A 13,704-nucleotide genomic window follows, 5' to 3' on the forward strand; every position below is an offset into this window, starting at 1 on the left:
TGATGTCAATTTATCCAATACATTAACAAATCTGTAACGTAAGATGTTTTAAGGCATGGCAACATTTCCAGGTTATACATGCATTTAATTCACATCCATCTCTATACATTGTGACCCTTAACAATGACGTTACATATATTAACAGTAACATAATGGATGGACATCTATGTTTAATAAAACAGCTGGATTACTGCCCAGGAAAGTACATTTTCCAGCTGGGGAATCTACTGGCCGCAGATTCCCTGAAATAGTTACACCACCTGTGCCCCAGTAATCCCCACTGACTCCAGACTTGAAACTCCTTTATGCTTTGCTACAGAGGAACTGTGTTAACCTACTCTCAAGTTTCCCATGAACTTGACATCTCCAGCTGGGACTCGGATCATCTGGCCGGATGCTGTTTAAACGCTGCACAGGCCTGTAGCTGTTTAACAAAGCCCAGCGCATGCAGCAAATACTGACAGAGCTACAGGCCGCTCACCGAGAGGTGGCTGGATAAGACCGTCATCTTTCAGACAGACCACTGGGGCGCCAATTAGCCGAGCTGTTTGAAGCCATCAGGAAGCAGGAGCTGGTCTTGACAAGGATTTAATTATTCGCCAGGGTCACTTGATTCTTCTTGCAGGAAGAAAAGAATAGCAAGGCTTTGTGGTTTTCCTTTTACATTGTGCACTAATGCGGTGCTACAGTGCAGTACTGCTGTAACGGTCTCTCGCAGGCTGACAGTAGCTTCGATTAGCTCAGAAAGGACTGTATGTGCCGAATTCTTAATTTTGTTTGATGTGTGTCCATCTTAAGTGATGGAAGATTGGGCAAAAGCAGGTCTATCTGGTCTCATAGTCGAGGCATTGTGCTCCCACTTCAAGTCCTGCCCCAGTTGCTGACTCTGTGTTACCCTCACATCCATTTGTATTGTATTGTGCCTGGCCCCCTGGCTGCAGTGTCTGATAAGAAGCCCAATTAGTTTTAATAAGAGAAACTGAACAGATCTCCTGATATATCAATTTCATACACTGAGAAACGTGTACATATCATCTTGCAGGTGTGTTTTTTGACCTCTGTGTTGCCTAATTGAACTATCAATATTATTGTTATAAATTATAATTTTAATTTTACTAGTGTAACAAGTCTTCAGTGGTTCAGCTCGCGAGGTCTTCACCCCCGGCCTCCCTGTCACCCCCTAGTTCACTCTGCGCCAGTTTAGCTCTTGGCAATGTTGAAGCACGTTTGGCAAGAGCCGCGCTCGGTCTGCGGTGATCCCAAATTGTCTGTAATGGAATCACTTAGGAGTCCGGTGAAGCGCAGCTGCTCCTTCACTTTGATTCATTCAAGCTAGCAGGAGAAAATCATTGAGATGAATTGTCACTCCGAGTAATGGCAGCTTTCATGGGCTGCAGTGTTGAGAGAGAGAGAGAGAGAAGAGTGGACAGGTCCGAGGACTGCAGAACTTGCAATTTAATTTGTGTTTTTATGTTGTTTTTTCGGTGCAAAACGAGTTTGGCATTAGTCTTGTGCTCCAGACACAGAACAGCTGTGGTTTTAAAGAAGTGCTGATTCATAAACCCACAAATTCCCTCGGCCAAGCAGGATTCGCAGCACCTGTTAATGGTAAGTATGAGATGGTTATTTGTTTGACAGATTGCTTGTTTTAATAAAGAGAAAAGTGTGTGTGTGTGATCTGAAGTAGAAGTTGAAAATAGGTCATATTTTTAAAAAGACATTTCCCTCGTCCTTAAAGGGAAAACAAAGCTGCAGATCTCTTTCGAAGACTAACATAATGTAATCTAAACTGGGGGGATTTCCTCAGCCGTGAGTCTGCTGTTGTCTTCCCGGTGTATTGGAGCTGTGCCCGGCACTGAGGATATTCATCCTGAGAGGGATGTTGTCAGCAATACCGGGTGACAGACTCTGGGATTCCTGGCCCAGCAGTGCAGACATGGTTAATTTTGAATGTCCCGTGCCAGCTATCGACTGCAGATCTGCGTTTGTGTGTGCGCTCTGTGTCGCTTCAGGTGAGGGTGTTGTAAGTGCGCTGCCGTGTAGTCAACCTCTCCTGTCGTCTCCCGTTAGCTGTAACCTAGCAACTGGCATTCCCTCATCCGGGGGGGCGGGAGATGGGCCGAGGAGCCTTGCAGGGAGAGGCAGGGTTAAGGCCGGTGACGTGATGTTTTGCCACGTCCACTCATGGATTTCAGAAAACACTTGGCATCGCTCTGATCTCCCGAACGTTACCGATGGGAGGTTCGTAAAAATGTGCGTCCTGTGCTGAGGTGACTGGGGGGGACGTGCAGTTTTCTCTCTACGCGGTACCAGATCACGAGCCGCAGAAAGACACGCTGTCACGGCCCTCTCTCAATGCCGGGCAAATCTATCGCTTAGGGGACCCCCATCAATTCTCTCGTCAAGAGATGAGCGGAGACGGGTCTTCATCCGATTTTTATTCTCGGAATCAGTCAAAATAATCCTTTGCGAGCCGCAGCTGTTGCACCGAGTATAATATTACCTGATTGTTCCCTGTTGCCTGATGTGTTATAAAACAAAAAGGCTCTTGAAATGTGTCAAAGAAATTGCATAAGAATGTTTCTGGGTCCGTGTTTGGACACGAACAGAAGGCGCTGTGTGTTTATAGAGGAAGAAATAGTTGTCTTGCCTCGGCATGAAACTGCAGTCTCAGGTCAGAACTCGGCCCTGGTTTACGTCGAGGTGCTGTTTGTCTTTCGTTGCTGCAGTTTTTAAAAGCTGGTTGTATAGTGTCAGTTCCAACGAAATAAGAGAGATGATTGTGCTCTAATCTGTATAGCTTTAATATCAAACCTAGTGACCAGTAATCAATCAAACAGTTTACTTTTCTGTTGCAAACTATAAAATGCAGCCACAAGTGTTTATATTAAGGTTTTAGTTCCTGCATTTTTCTTCCTTGTTTTTGCAGAGTTGTTTCTCAGTGTAGGAAGTCAAGTTGTTATCTTTTTTAGTTACAGGATTAAGCCACACACATTTGACAGGAAACGCTGGTCATCCACACGTCTGTAGCCAGTTCCTTTATTCAGCATGTCATTCGGGTTATTCTTCTATCCCTCGAGTTTGAGAGAGAGAACTTCAGTGAAGTCAGCCTTTACCGTTGCGATGATTCAGTACTGAAGGAATTTCCTGAAACGGGACGCTGGTGTTCATGAACTCCGACCTTTCCCGGGGGCACCACGGACTGACACTAATGTCTTCATTAAGGCCGGCAGCTCTGCTATTACCCGAGCCTCGCGCCGTGCTCAGCCAGAGAGAGGTGCCGATTAGCAGACTGCCCCAGCTCCCAATATTACTGTACCCATCTGCCTGCCCAGCTGTCGGGGGGGCTTTACTGGGGGATCCAGACATACTCCCTATTCGCTTAGTTAACCGCTAACGAGCCTTTTTTAATTAGGCTCTTTAGCCTCAGGTTGGGGTTATTAACGAACAGCTGATGATAAAACTGCTGAAGTCATGCATTGCTAGATAGGAGGGGGCTCATGATCACAGTCCTCTGCTGAATTAAGTGCTGGTCGGGAAGCTTTTGTGCTTTTGTTTCCTTCTTCCCTTATCTTTCTCCAATTCTGACTTCCTTATGCAGACAGAATCAGAAACAAGTGTTTTCTATTCTTATAAAGTGTTATTGTATGTTCTTGTAATGATAAACGGTAGTTAAAACCATGTTGGGGAAAGGTGTTGTGGTCGGACTCGCACTGCAGAGAAGGGTCTATGCTTGCTCCCGAAATTCAGTGTCATCTGCCAAATCACGTAGCACTAACGACATCCTGTCAGGGCACACGTCCGGTTCCTCACCGGTAGAACCTCTGTCCTGGTTCTGTGAGACTTCATGGATCTCGGTAGATTAATTAGCAGGTCTTCACACTGCCCTCAGCAGAGATGACACAAAGGCCTCGGAGTGTCTTGCCGGGAATCTGGGTGATGTGCTGCGGCTTTTGAAAAGAGGCGAAAGATGGCGATGAGTTACTGGTCACATGGGTATAGTGGCGCTTGGGGCTTTAGTCCATGCTTTGTGTGTTTGAGGCCCGTGAGTCATACCCCCCCATGCAGTGACACAGGGACGGAGCAGATGGAGCAGCGCAGCGTTCTCTTGAGCGCTAAGCCCCATCTCAGACACTGCCGGGCCGCTGGAGACAGCAACATGTCTGCGTCCAGTGAACGCCAAACTTCCTTGATTGTTAATGATTCATCGGGGCACCTCCACACTGCCTTGTCCCAGAGTCGACGCCACGCGGCCTCCTGTGCGGTTTCGTCCACGTTCGCATCAGGCAGTTTTCAGACTCTGGCCACCACATGCATACTAGGCCCTGAAAAGCATCCAGGCGAAAAGCAATCGTCATAAGCCCTGCAATGTGTTGGTGCAGGCCGGCCCAGAGGAATGCGCTGGCAGCGATTGGGAGGACTGTCAAAACACGTCCTCTATTGAAATTGAAATCTAGTGAAATTATAACCTGCAGGTGAGGGTCGCTGGAGTCTGATTGGCTCTGGTGCAGCTGACCCTTGACCTTTGTGTACTCGCAGTGCTGTGTCTCTGTGCTGCGTCTCCCGGCTCCCACAGAGTAAATTACACCCTGGTTCTACACCGCCAGCCTCTGTAATTCAACTCCCAGCTTGCCGGCAGTCAGGAAGCTGCGTTTTGCTCTACCCCCCCCCACCCCACCCATCTCCTACGATAAACGCAACACAGGTCTGGCAGTATGCCGCCAAGTGTGTCAGGGATAATGAGCGATGTCTCGTGCTCAGCCATTGCAGGCTTTCCTGAAGGGATTTCCACTGGGAGAGGGATCCCTGCCTATCCCAGAACAAACACTGAAATCTTCCACTGAAACGTGCAGTTGAAGCGTTTGATCTGACCTGGTAAGTGGGCGGATAAACCTTAAAAGGCCTCTTCAGTGTTTGAAGTTTAGCATGGGCTTTACCGGCTGAAGTACAAAGTGAAGCCGGCTCTGGACTGTTTACACAGCCCCAGACTCGGGCCCCGGGCTGGCTGTTCGTTATCCCAGCACAGCCTCGCTCCCTATCTACACGGCCAGCGAGGCAACGCAGCGCTTTCTATTCATCTGCGCCGCGCCAAATGCAGAGCTTTCCTGCAGCCATTAATCAGGGCAGTGGAGCGCACAGAGACCGTCCAGTCTGTCTGCTTCCACACACACACACCGAGACGGCGGCGTGGTGCAGAGATCCACGTAGAGCCTTGCTCATGGAGACACCGTACACCAGCCCCAACCCCCCACCGCAAACAGAAATCAATGGCTGATAAGCTGTACCTCTGTGCACAGGAAAGCCAGGGTCACGGTGGACAAGACTCGTACACAACCAGGAGGAAGTGCTAATTGCCTCGGCTTCCTCAATCACAGGGTGACAGCAGCGAGACGAAAAGAAAAAGTAGTAGTGTGAATATCAGGCTCCACAGATATAAAATCGCTGTCAGACTGAAATGTGTCAGTGAAGGGTCTGTGTCCCTCTGCACTGTAGCTGATGAATGCCTTTCCTAACAAGTGTCAAGATGAGACGGGTGTCCAGACATGAAAATGCCCTGTTCATTCAGCATGGCTACTTAGTGCATTTGCTTGAGCACTGTGACAAATTCCTCCCACAGTCTTAAGGGACAAAAAGCTCTTGGCACTCATGTCTGTGAACCGAGTGAGACCCCCAACCTGCTGGCATTGCGGTTTAGTTTTCACTGGACTTTTCGTTTCTTTAAGGGGTTCCCTAAGCCCCTGTGACGCACCCCGCTTCAGCAGAGCCCTAAGACAGGATTGCGTTCCCTAAAAGGATCAGCCCCCTGCTCGGCGTGGCAGTCCTCCAGTTTAAGTGCCAGATTCTGCAGGACTCTTATTGGATTACTGCCACTCCTGTTTTATCTCACCCTACCTCTACCTGCCTGTGATTGCAAGTGACCGGCATGTGCCCACACCATGTGACAGCCTCTCCCTACTGGAATAATCTCGCTTCCTCACAGCGCTAGGTACGTGGGAATCAGGGGGCGCTGGGAGAGCAGGCCGCCGCTGGGGAGAGAAGGGTGTGAACCGGTTTCACGCACAGAAGCCCGAGATGCGTAGCCCCGTCACTCCTTTGATTCGGATCAGTCTTATTTCCAGATGTGATCGTTTTTACAGTATATCGTCTTCATGAAAAGTTGCTAAAGCGGCACACTTCCCTACTGTCTCAATCTCAGTATTACACCCCAGGAGAAGTCCCAAGCACCATCTGGCCCGGCTTCAACTGTTGGGTCCAACTCTCGACACGGTTGATCGCTACGCTGGCAGCAGATCACTATTGCAAAGGCTGCCATATGCTGAAGGTAGACACTTTACCTAGCTTTCTAGATTGGAAACACAGGGTGAGAACAGCAACAGGTAAAACATTTTTGCTCTGAATCTGCTGGGGAGAATATTCACTATTGAGGATATCGGAGCTCCCACAGCTGGCTGCTGTAAGTGTACAAACTGTGATGTGATTTAGCCGTTGTGCTTAATCTTAAAACTGAGTAACTCCAGGCCTGGGGGGCCACAGGGTCCTGAATTAAATTATTTGTCTGGGTGTTCTGTTCGATCCATTAGTTTTTTCCCCGTTGTAATGGTGAGGTGTTTCTAATATAGTGAAACGCACGCTTCTCGTTTTCTGCTTTTCACTGCTGTCACCCTGTGATTGAGGAAGCCAGGGCAACTAGCACTTCCTCCTGGTTGTGTACGAGTCTTGTCCGCCGTGACCCTGGCTTTCCTGTGCACAGAGGTACAGCTTATCAGCCATTGATTTCCGTTTGCGGTGTGGGGGTGGGGGCTGGTTTAGGGTGTCTCCATTCGCAAGGCTCTATGTGGACCGGAGCCCGCTGGCAGCCTTCCCCTGAACGGCCGAGAGATGCTTAGTGCTGAGCTGTCACTTGAAAAGAACGTTCCTGAGTCAAAAGTGCATCGCGGCTGCAAGGAAGCCGGCCGGGTTTGAGCTGTACTTAATTAACTCTTTCACTTGTCGCTGACGGAGCTGAAAGCGAGAATGAAGGCTTAACCCCTCAGCGCGCAGGGAAGTGTGCAAAAGCCACTTACGCCTAATCATCATTAGCACTGGGATATAAAAAAAGAAAATAATAATTTGGGACTGAAATAAACGCGCAGGGATTAAAGTGTCGGTGCCATGCGTCCCAGAGGGCTGGATTCCAGTTTGTGCAGCGTTAATGTGTTTATGGAAAACGAAGGTGTGTTGTAGATAAATCTATGGCCACACCTTCAGAGCTGAATCCGGTTTTCCCCGTGGCACAGATCTGTAAGAGAGAGATGTTATTAAAGGTGATGTGACAGTGATCGCAGTGACCCTGGAGAAGGACGCGCGGCACACTTGGGTTTTGGTCCAGTTTCGGTCTAATCGGTTTTGTAGATCTGCTTTTTGTGGGTTTGTCCCGAGGAGCAGTGCTTGCATAATAGTATTTTGTTCCCTAAATAAAAGCCAAACAAAAAATCAAGTCCTATCACACTGCTGCCGACAGCCTCTAGGGAAAAGGCTTAATGAATGTTTAACTTTACACAGGCCGCCCCCACCCCCCAGGGACGAGCGGGAATGTGAGGAATGTCTCCTGGATTGATGGAGGGATGAGATTGTAGTGCTGAGAAGCAGGGGGTGGGGGGATCCTTTCCAGAGCTGGTCCACTCGCTGTGCCACAGTGGTCTTATCAGAACCAGTGTGGTTCAACTCCCGTCCCAGTCAGGGACCCACCCAAAACTGCAAATCCACACGAGAAAGGTCTGCATGGTCTGTGTTTGCCAGATTACATCCCCCTCCCCCTTCCTGTAATTATTTGACAAATTCAAATACACCTTATGCTTTTTTTCCTAAATCTTGAAACCATTTTGATTAACAAAGAGGAGAGAGTGGGGGGAAAAAACATGGTAGACATTTGCTTTGTCTGGTTCATTGCTTATTGGGAAATTAAAGACATTTTGAAATGGTAGTCCTGCTGTTTGGTGCGGCTCTCTTCCCTCGGCTGAAAGTACCTGAGTTCCTGCTCCTGTACTCTGTGTGCCATTGTTACCGAACACGTCTCTCTGTGGAAAAACCCATCCGAACCGCAGACCTGGGACCTCGCTGAGTGCGAGTGGGGAACTCCTCTGTGCCCTGCACCGGTCAGACTGAAATCCACAGGACCTTCTGGAGCTGAATAAAGACTCTCTGCTCCCGTTTGTTCCTGGGGTGCCAAAACTTTTAGAATATTACTTTTTGAGTGTGATTCTACACCCTATATACCTATATATAGGGACACTAACGGACAAAATATATAATTGCAGCAGCACTTCTGACTAGTATTTTGGAAGCAGAGGGGCGTCCAGGTAGCAGCGCAGTGTTGCTGGTGACAGCGTTGGTGTGCGTCCAGGCGTTTGCACTGTGGGCTGGCAGTGTGAAAACAGGGGTGTTTATGCTGACAGGGCTTGTCTTGGGGAAATGCGTTTGCTAGTTATAAAACTCTGTACTCGAGAGCGAGGGCAAGGTTTACCAGCATGTTTTCTACTCAACGGACTAGAGAGGAAGGAACTTAAGGGTTTTAGCTAAGCTATTGCATCTACAAGGCCTTCTGAGGACCCCTCTGGGCTGTATCCGAGGACCTTGGACAGGAATAGCGCTGAAGCACAGACGCCCATCATCCACTGTGTTTGCACAAGCAGAGTAACTAAATGACTGCAGCTGAATTAAACAGGAAGCTTGCACCTATTGATATCTGGTGTGATAGTCCGATATTTAGAGGAAGTGCAGAAATGTCAAAGTCTGCACTGTATTTGTGCAGCCTATTAATTCTGCATGTATTGCACAATCCTCCGCGCATCTAGCCTTGGGGCCCCTGTCTCCGGCTGTGCCAGGGATGTGCTGTCGCTGCCTCATGCTCTGGCCTTCAAAAACAAAACACAGCTGCTAATCACATGGGGAGCGACAGTGGGAGCACTGCCAGATTAAGAGCCACAGAGACCCTTTTATTAATCGATTCCAGTGGATACAGCTCCCAGCACTTTAGGGGAACGCCGCATTTACATCATCCAGTCGGAGGGGGTTTACACCTGCCACCGTGACACTCTGGCACCTCAGTCACAAACGGAGGCCTGCGCTCGGCCCGAAGCACCGCCTGCTAAAATATGAAGGCGCCCTCGATGAGAGCACTGCCCTGCATTCCAGTGGGAGGCGTTACAAAAACAATTGCCCCGGCACGTCGGGCTCTGTGTCACACTCCCGGGCTGCAGCCTTTTATTTCCACACTAACGTGGTGTGATGGCGTGCTCCCTGGCCTATTTATTTTTGTTCTGTCTGAGGAGTGTGAAAACCAGTCAATCAGCGGTTCAGTGCTCGGCTCTTGACGGGTAGTGTTTAGGTGCGCCTGTGAAATTTGCCCTCCTCACTGGAAAACCCTTCCTCGGAGAGACCCGGGCCGCTGTCAAGTCCTGGTGCGTTTGATGCTCCTCCGGGGTCGGTGGGATGTGAGAGCACGTGGGAGCTGATGTAGCAGGACGTGGGAACAGCCTGACCATCTGATGCCGTCAGAATGAATACACTGGGACCCGTTTTTTTTTTTTTTAAAGCATGTGACAATCTCAGGCTGTGAATTTCCCAGTAATGGGGGCTGGCTGCTCCTTCCTGGCTGTCCCCCCACAATCCCGCTTGTTTTGTAACAGCTGTAAAATGTCAGACACATCCAGCTAAACCAATAATAAAGTGAACCGCAGTTTCAAAGCCAGGACGGCGCGGCCCTCCAGCACCGAGGCCTGTGTATAGGACTGTTATTGCCTTTATTTCACGTCTTAAAATCTGTTGTGCAAGGAGCAGCTTTACTCTGTTTGTCAGGCAGCGTTTTGATTCCTGCTGTGGTTTTCCCCAGACAAGGATATCAGTTTGCAAATGCACTGGCAGCAAAGCCGTTAAGTTAATATTAATCCACTCGGGTTAAAAAAAAAAAAGGGCAGGCTGTTTAAACCTCGGCCCCGCAGCACCAGGCGTGTGTGAGGGACGGGAATGTGTGGTGAATTGTGGAAGCAGATCAGGAGCAGGAAAGCTGGTGCCGTGAGCGGCCTCGGAGCACAATCCCCTCAGTGAAGTTCCCGCAGGGTTATAATTAGACGCATGGTGTGCGGCTGCGCTTTGGGAGGGGGTGGGCGGTGTGTTATCTGGGCGGCGCGGCGCTGGCTCTTCACGTGCTCTCGCTCGGGCCACGGGGCTCACCAGCGGCTGGATTAGCCGTGTGCTTTAGAACCAGCGGCCCAGCGGTTTCAGCTCTGACCTTGACGTGACTGTCCAGGCGGGTGCATCACTGTCCGCTTCCCATGCAGAGGCTTTTGTTTTTCTTCTTGTGTGTCATTTTAAGGCTGTATGTATTGTTATGTGTATGTATTTTCTATTTCTGTCTCCTTTACTCACAGTGAGTACATGTCAACAGGCTGCAGGTTCGGTTGACCGGTGATTGGGGGAGCTGTAAATAATGAGTGTTGACTCGTAACTGACATGATATGGGCTGATGGGGGTGATATACACCGATCAGCCATAACATTATGGCCACTGACAGGTGAAGTGAATAACACTGATAATCTCATTATCATGGCACCTGTCAAGTGGGTGGGATATATTAGGCAGCAAGTGAACATTTTGTCCTCAAAGCTACTATAGCTCAAATTGCTGAAAAAGTGAACGCTGGTTCTGATAGAAAGGTGTCAGAACACACAGTGCATCACAGTTTGTTGCGTATGGGGCTGCGTAGCCGCAGACCAGTCAGGGTGCCCATGCTGACCTCTGTCCACTGCCCAAAGCACCTAGAATGGGCACTTGAGCATCAGAAGGAGCAATGGAAGAAGGCGGCCTGGTCTGATGAATCATGAGTTCAAGGTATTGACTTGGCCTCCAAATTCCCCAGATCTCAATCCAATCGAGCATCTGTGGGATGTGCTGGACAGACAAGTCCGATCCATGGAGGCCCCACCTCACAAGGGGACAAGGGGAGCGAGAGAGAAAGAAAGGGGTAGAGGGAGTGAGAAAGAGACTGGGAACTAAAGAGATGCACAGAGGGAGAGTGCTTATATTTTTCTCCTCCTGGCTTCATTATCAGCTTTAACCTCATCGTACCTCCACTTGAGCCAGTCGATAGAGAAGCTCTCCTCATCTCCCAATCGATCCCAGCCTTCTGTGCTGTTCTGTGGGAAAGCAAGCCCAACCCACTGAGACTCCTGCCCCCCAGCCCAGAGCATGGGAGAGAGCTGCACCGCACCGTGGTGTCCTCCCCTGAACCCCCCCCGAGCTTCACGTACAGAAGGGCCCAGTCCAGTCTGGCGCTCGTTCGGATGTGACGGCGCTGTGACTCCAGCCCAGTGTCCCTGACAGCCATGTTTAAAGTGGGGGGATCATGGAGCAGACCTCAGGGACAGAGAGGAGGTCAGGAAGACTCTGTTAATGTAATGCTTTCAGCCTCCACTCATGCATATGAGCTGAGTATTTATTTATTATACAGTCAGTCTTCTGCACTGTGTGTGTGTGTGTGTGTGTGGTGTCAAACTGTGACCATTACAGATTGTTATGGGATGTTATGAATATAAGCCAATCGGAGGCAGTGAGAAACAGCCATTTCTTTGACATGAACATTTTGCTGAGTGTTTGTGGTTTTGTTTTTATTTATTTATTTATTTTACTGTGAGAAGCAGAATATTTGATCCCCATGATAAGAAATAGGACCTCAATTACAAGCACTTGCAAGTTCTCTGCACTGCACTACACACATATACACAGTTAGGTCCATAAATATTTGGACAGTGACACAATTGTAATAATTTTGGCTCTGTACGCCACCACAATGGATTTGAAAGGAAACAATCAAGATGTGCTTTAAGTGTAGACTTTCATCTTTAATCTGAGGGTAGATACATCCAAATTGGGTTAACGGTGTAGGAATTACACCCATTTGTATATGTGGTCCCCCTAGTTTTAGGGGCTCAAAAGTATTTGGACAAACTAACATAATCATGAATTAAATTGTGAGTTTCAATACTTGGTTGCAAATCCTTTGCAGTCAATGACTGCCTGAAGTCTGAACCCATAGACATCAGCAGATGCTGGGTTTCTTCCCTGGTGATGCTCTGCCAGGCCTGCACTGCAGTGTCTTTAGTTCCTGCTTGTTCTTGGGGCGTTTTGCTTACAGTTTTGCCTTCAGCAAGTGAAATGCATGCTCGTCAGTCAGGTTCTAAGCTTTGCAGGGTGGCGTTCGTTATTATGGTTTGTAATTCGTGCTGAAGGAAGCAGCCTGTCTGAGGGAAAGGCGTAGGTAGTTGTCATGAGGGATTCTCCTTAGTCTGGGGATGCCGATCATCTTGCTTTCAGTTTCCCTCCTCCTCGTTAGTTGATGGCACTTGCTCTTGTAATTCGGGGAAGGATACGCCTTTGGAGAGAAGATGCGTAGTGTTTTTTTGTTCTTTTGTATAATTTTGTCCTAAGCCAGCAATTGCCTCCTCCCATGTCCAATGTCACCCAATTAAATTAAAGACTGAATTAATCAACTCCACACGCAAATGACACACACAGGAATGACATGTCCATCCGAGGGAACGGGGGAGTGCAGCGCACATGTATTTGAATGTCAGTAAGTGTTTTTTTTTTTTTTTGATGAGCTGATTAGCAGGGTGCAGTTCTGAATGAACAGGCTATTTTACCGTTTAACCAGGAGACCGTAAAACAATACATGGAGAAACTTGCATTGACTTCCCTGTGTTTTGATAGTCAGGTTCCACTCAATTACTATATCTACTAAACACAAGTAAAACCAAGTGGTGCGTGCGTGCGTGCGTGCGTGTGAGGGAGAGGGAGAGGGAGAGATAGTGAATGTGTGAAGAATTGCTTTCCTGCTGTAGCCCAGGAAGGTAGGAATCCATTTATTTCTCCTTGCCGAAAAAAAGGCTTGGTTAATCAATACAAACTGAACATATTTAACAGTTTTTCTGCCTTTGAGAACTCTTCTGGCACAGTCAAACTATCGACTGATCGATGCTCCGCCTCTCTATGGACACCAGCACGCTGTCTTCTATTTCTACTTCCGAGCGAGGATTCGAGGGTATGGCTCTGGCTATGTGCAGGAGGGGAAGAGGAACAGGCCTTTTGGCAGGTCTAAGCCAGACGAGATGAGCACTGCAGCCCATTCGGGCGCCTCTCCCTCAGGGCACAGCGGCTGAAGAGAGAGAGGCCTGCTTTAAACCACACAGACGGACCCATGCGGCCGCGTTACTGGAAGCTGCGCCGCACACTTGCAACCAGCCTGCCAAGAGCACAATCAATAAGCTGAAGCGCAGGCCGGCCGCTGTGCACACAACCCGTGAGGGATTCACAATTCCACCGGCGGGTGTAGTGAGATACTGAGTAAAACAACTGTACTGCTGGTGCAGGTCCACAGAGTCTACACTACAAGGCTGCGGTAAATCTGCTGTAAGAGAGAATTTCAATTGCAAGGCGTCTGCGCACAGTATTGAAGTGCGCTGGGTACAGCCAGGCAACGCTAGTACGAAGACTTGATTGACAGTCAGTCTTTTATTCATCTCTACCTTCCAGGGTTGGCACACAGTGACAATGGAGCCCCACCCCCCTACATTCCAGGGTAATGACTCGGGTCCCCACACCTGTAGCTCTTGGGTGGTTGAATCATCCCTCCCCAAAACATGTTTGGCAGGCTGTCTCCTCTCCAGT

At 48.9% G+C, this 13,704-nt stretch overlaps 1 protein-coding gene across 2 annotated transcripts in view; it reads left to right on the forward strand.

Moving 5' to 3' along the window:
- LOC136714197 (EF-hand domain-containing protein D2) overlaps nt 1-13,704 on the forward strand; it is an 84,278-nt gene that overhangs the window by 61,370 nt on the left and 9,204 nt on the right. The gene's annotated exons all lie outside the window — the stretch shown is intronic.

This window comes from Amia ocellicauda, chromosome 18, assembly GCF_036373705.1.
Source record: "Amia ocellicauda isolate fAmiCal2 chromosome 18, fAmiCal2.hap1, whole genome shotgun sequence".
Lineage (NCBI taxonomy): Eukaryota > Metazoa > Chordata > Actinopteri > Amiiformes > Amiidae > Amia > Amia ocellicauda.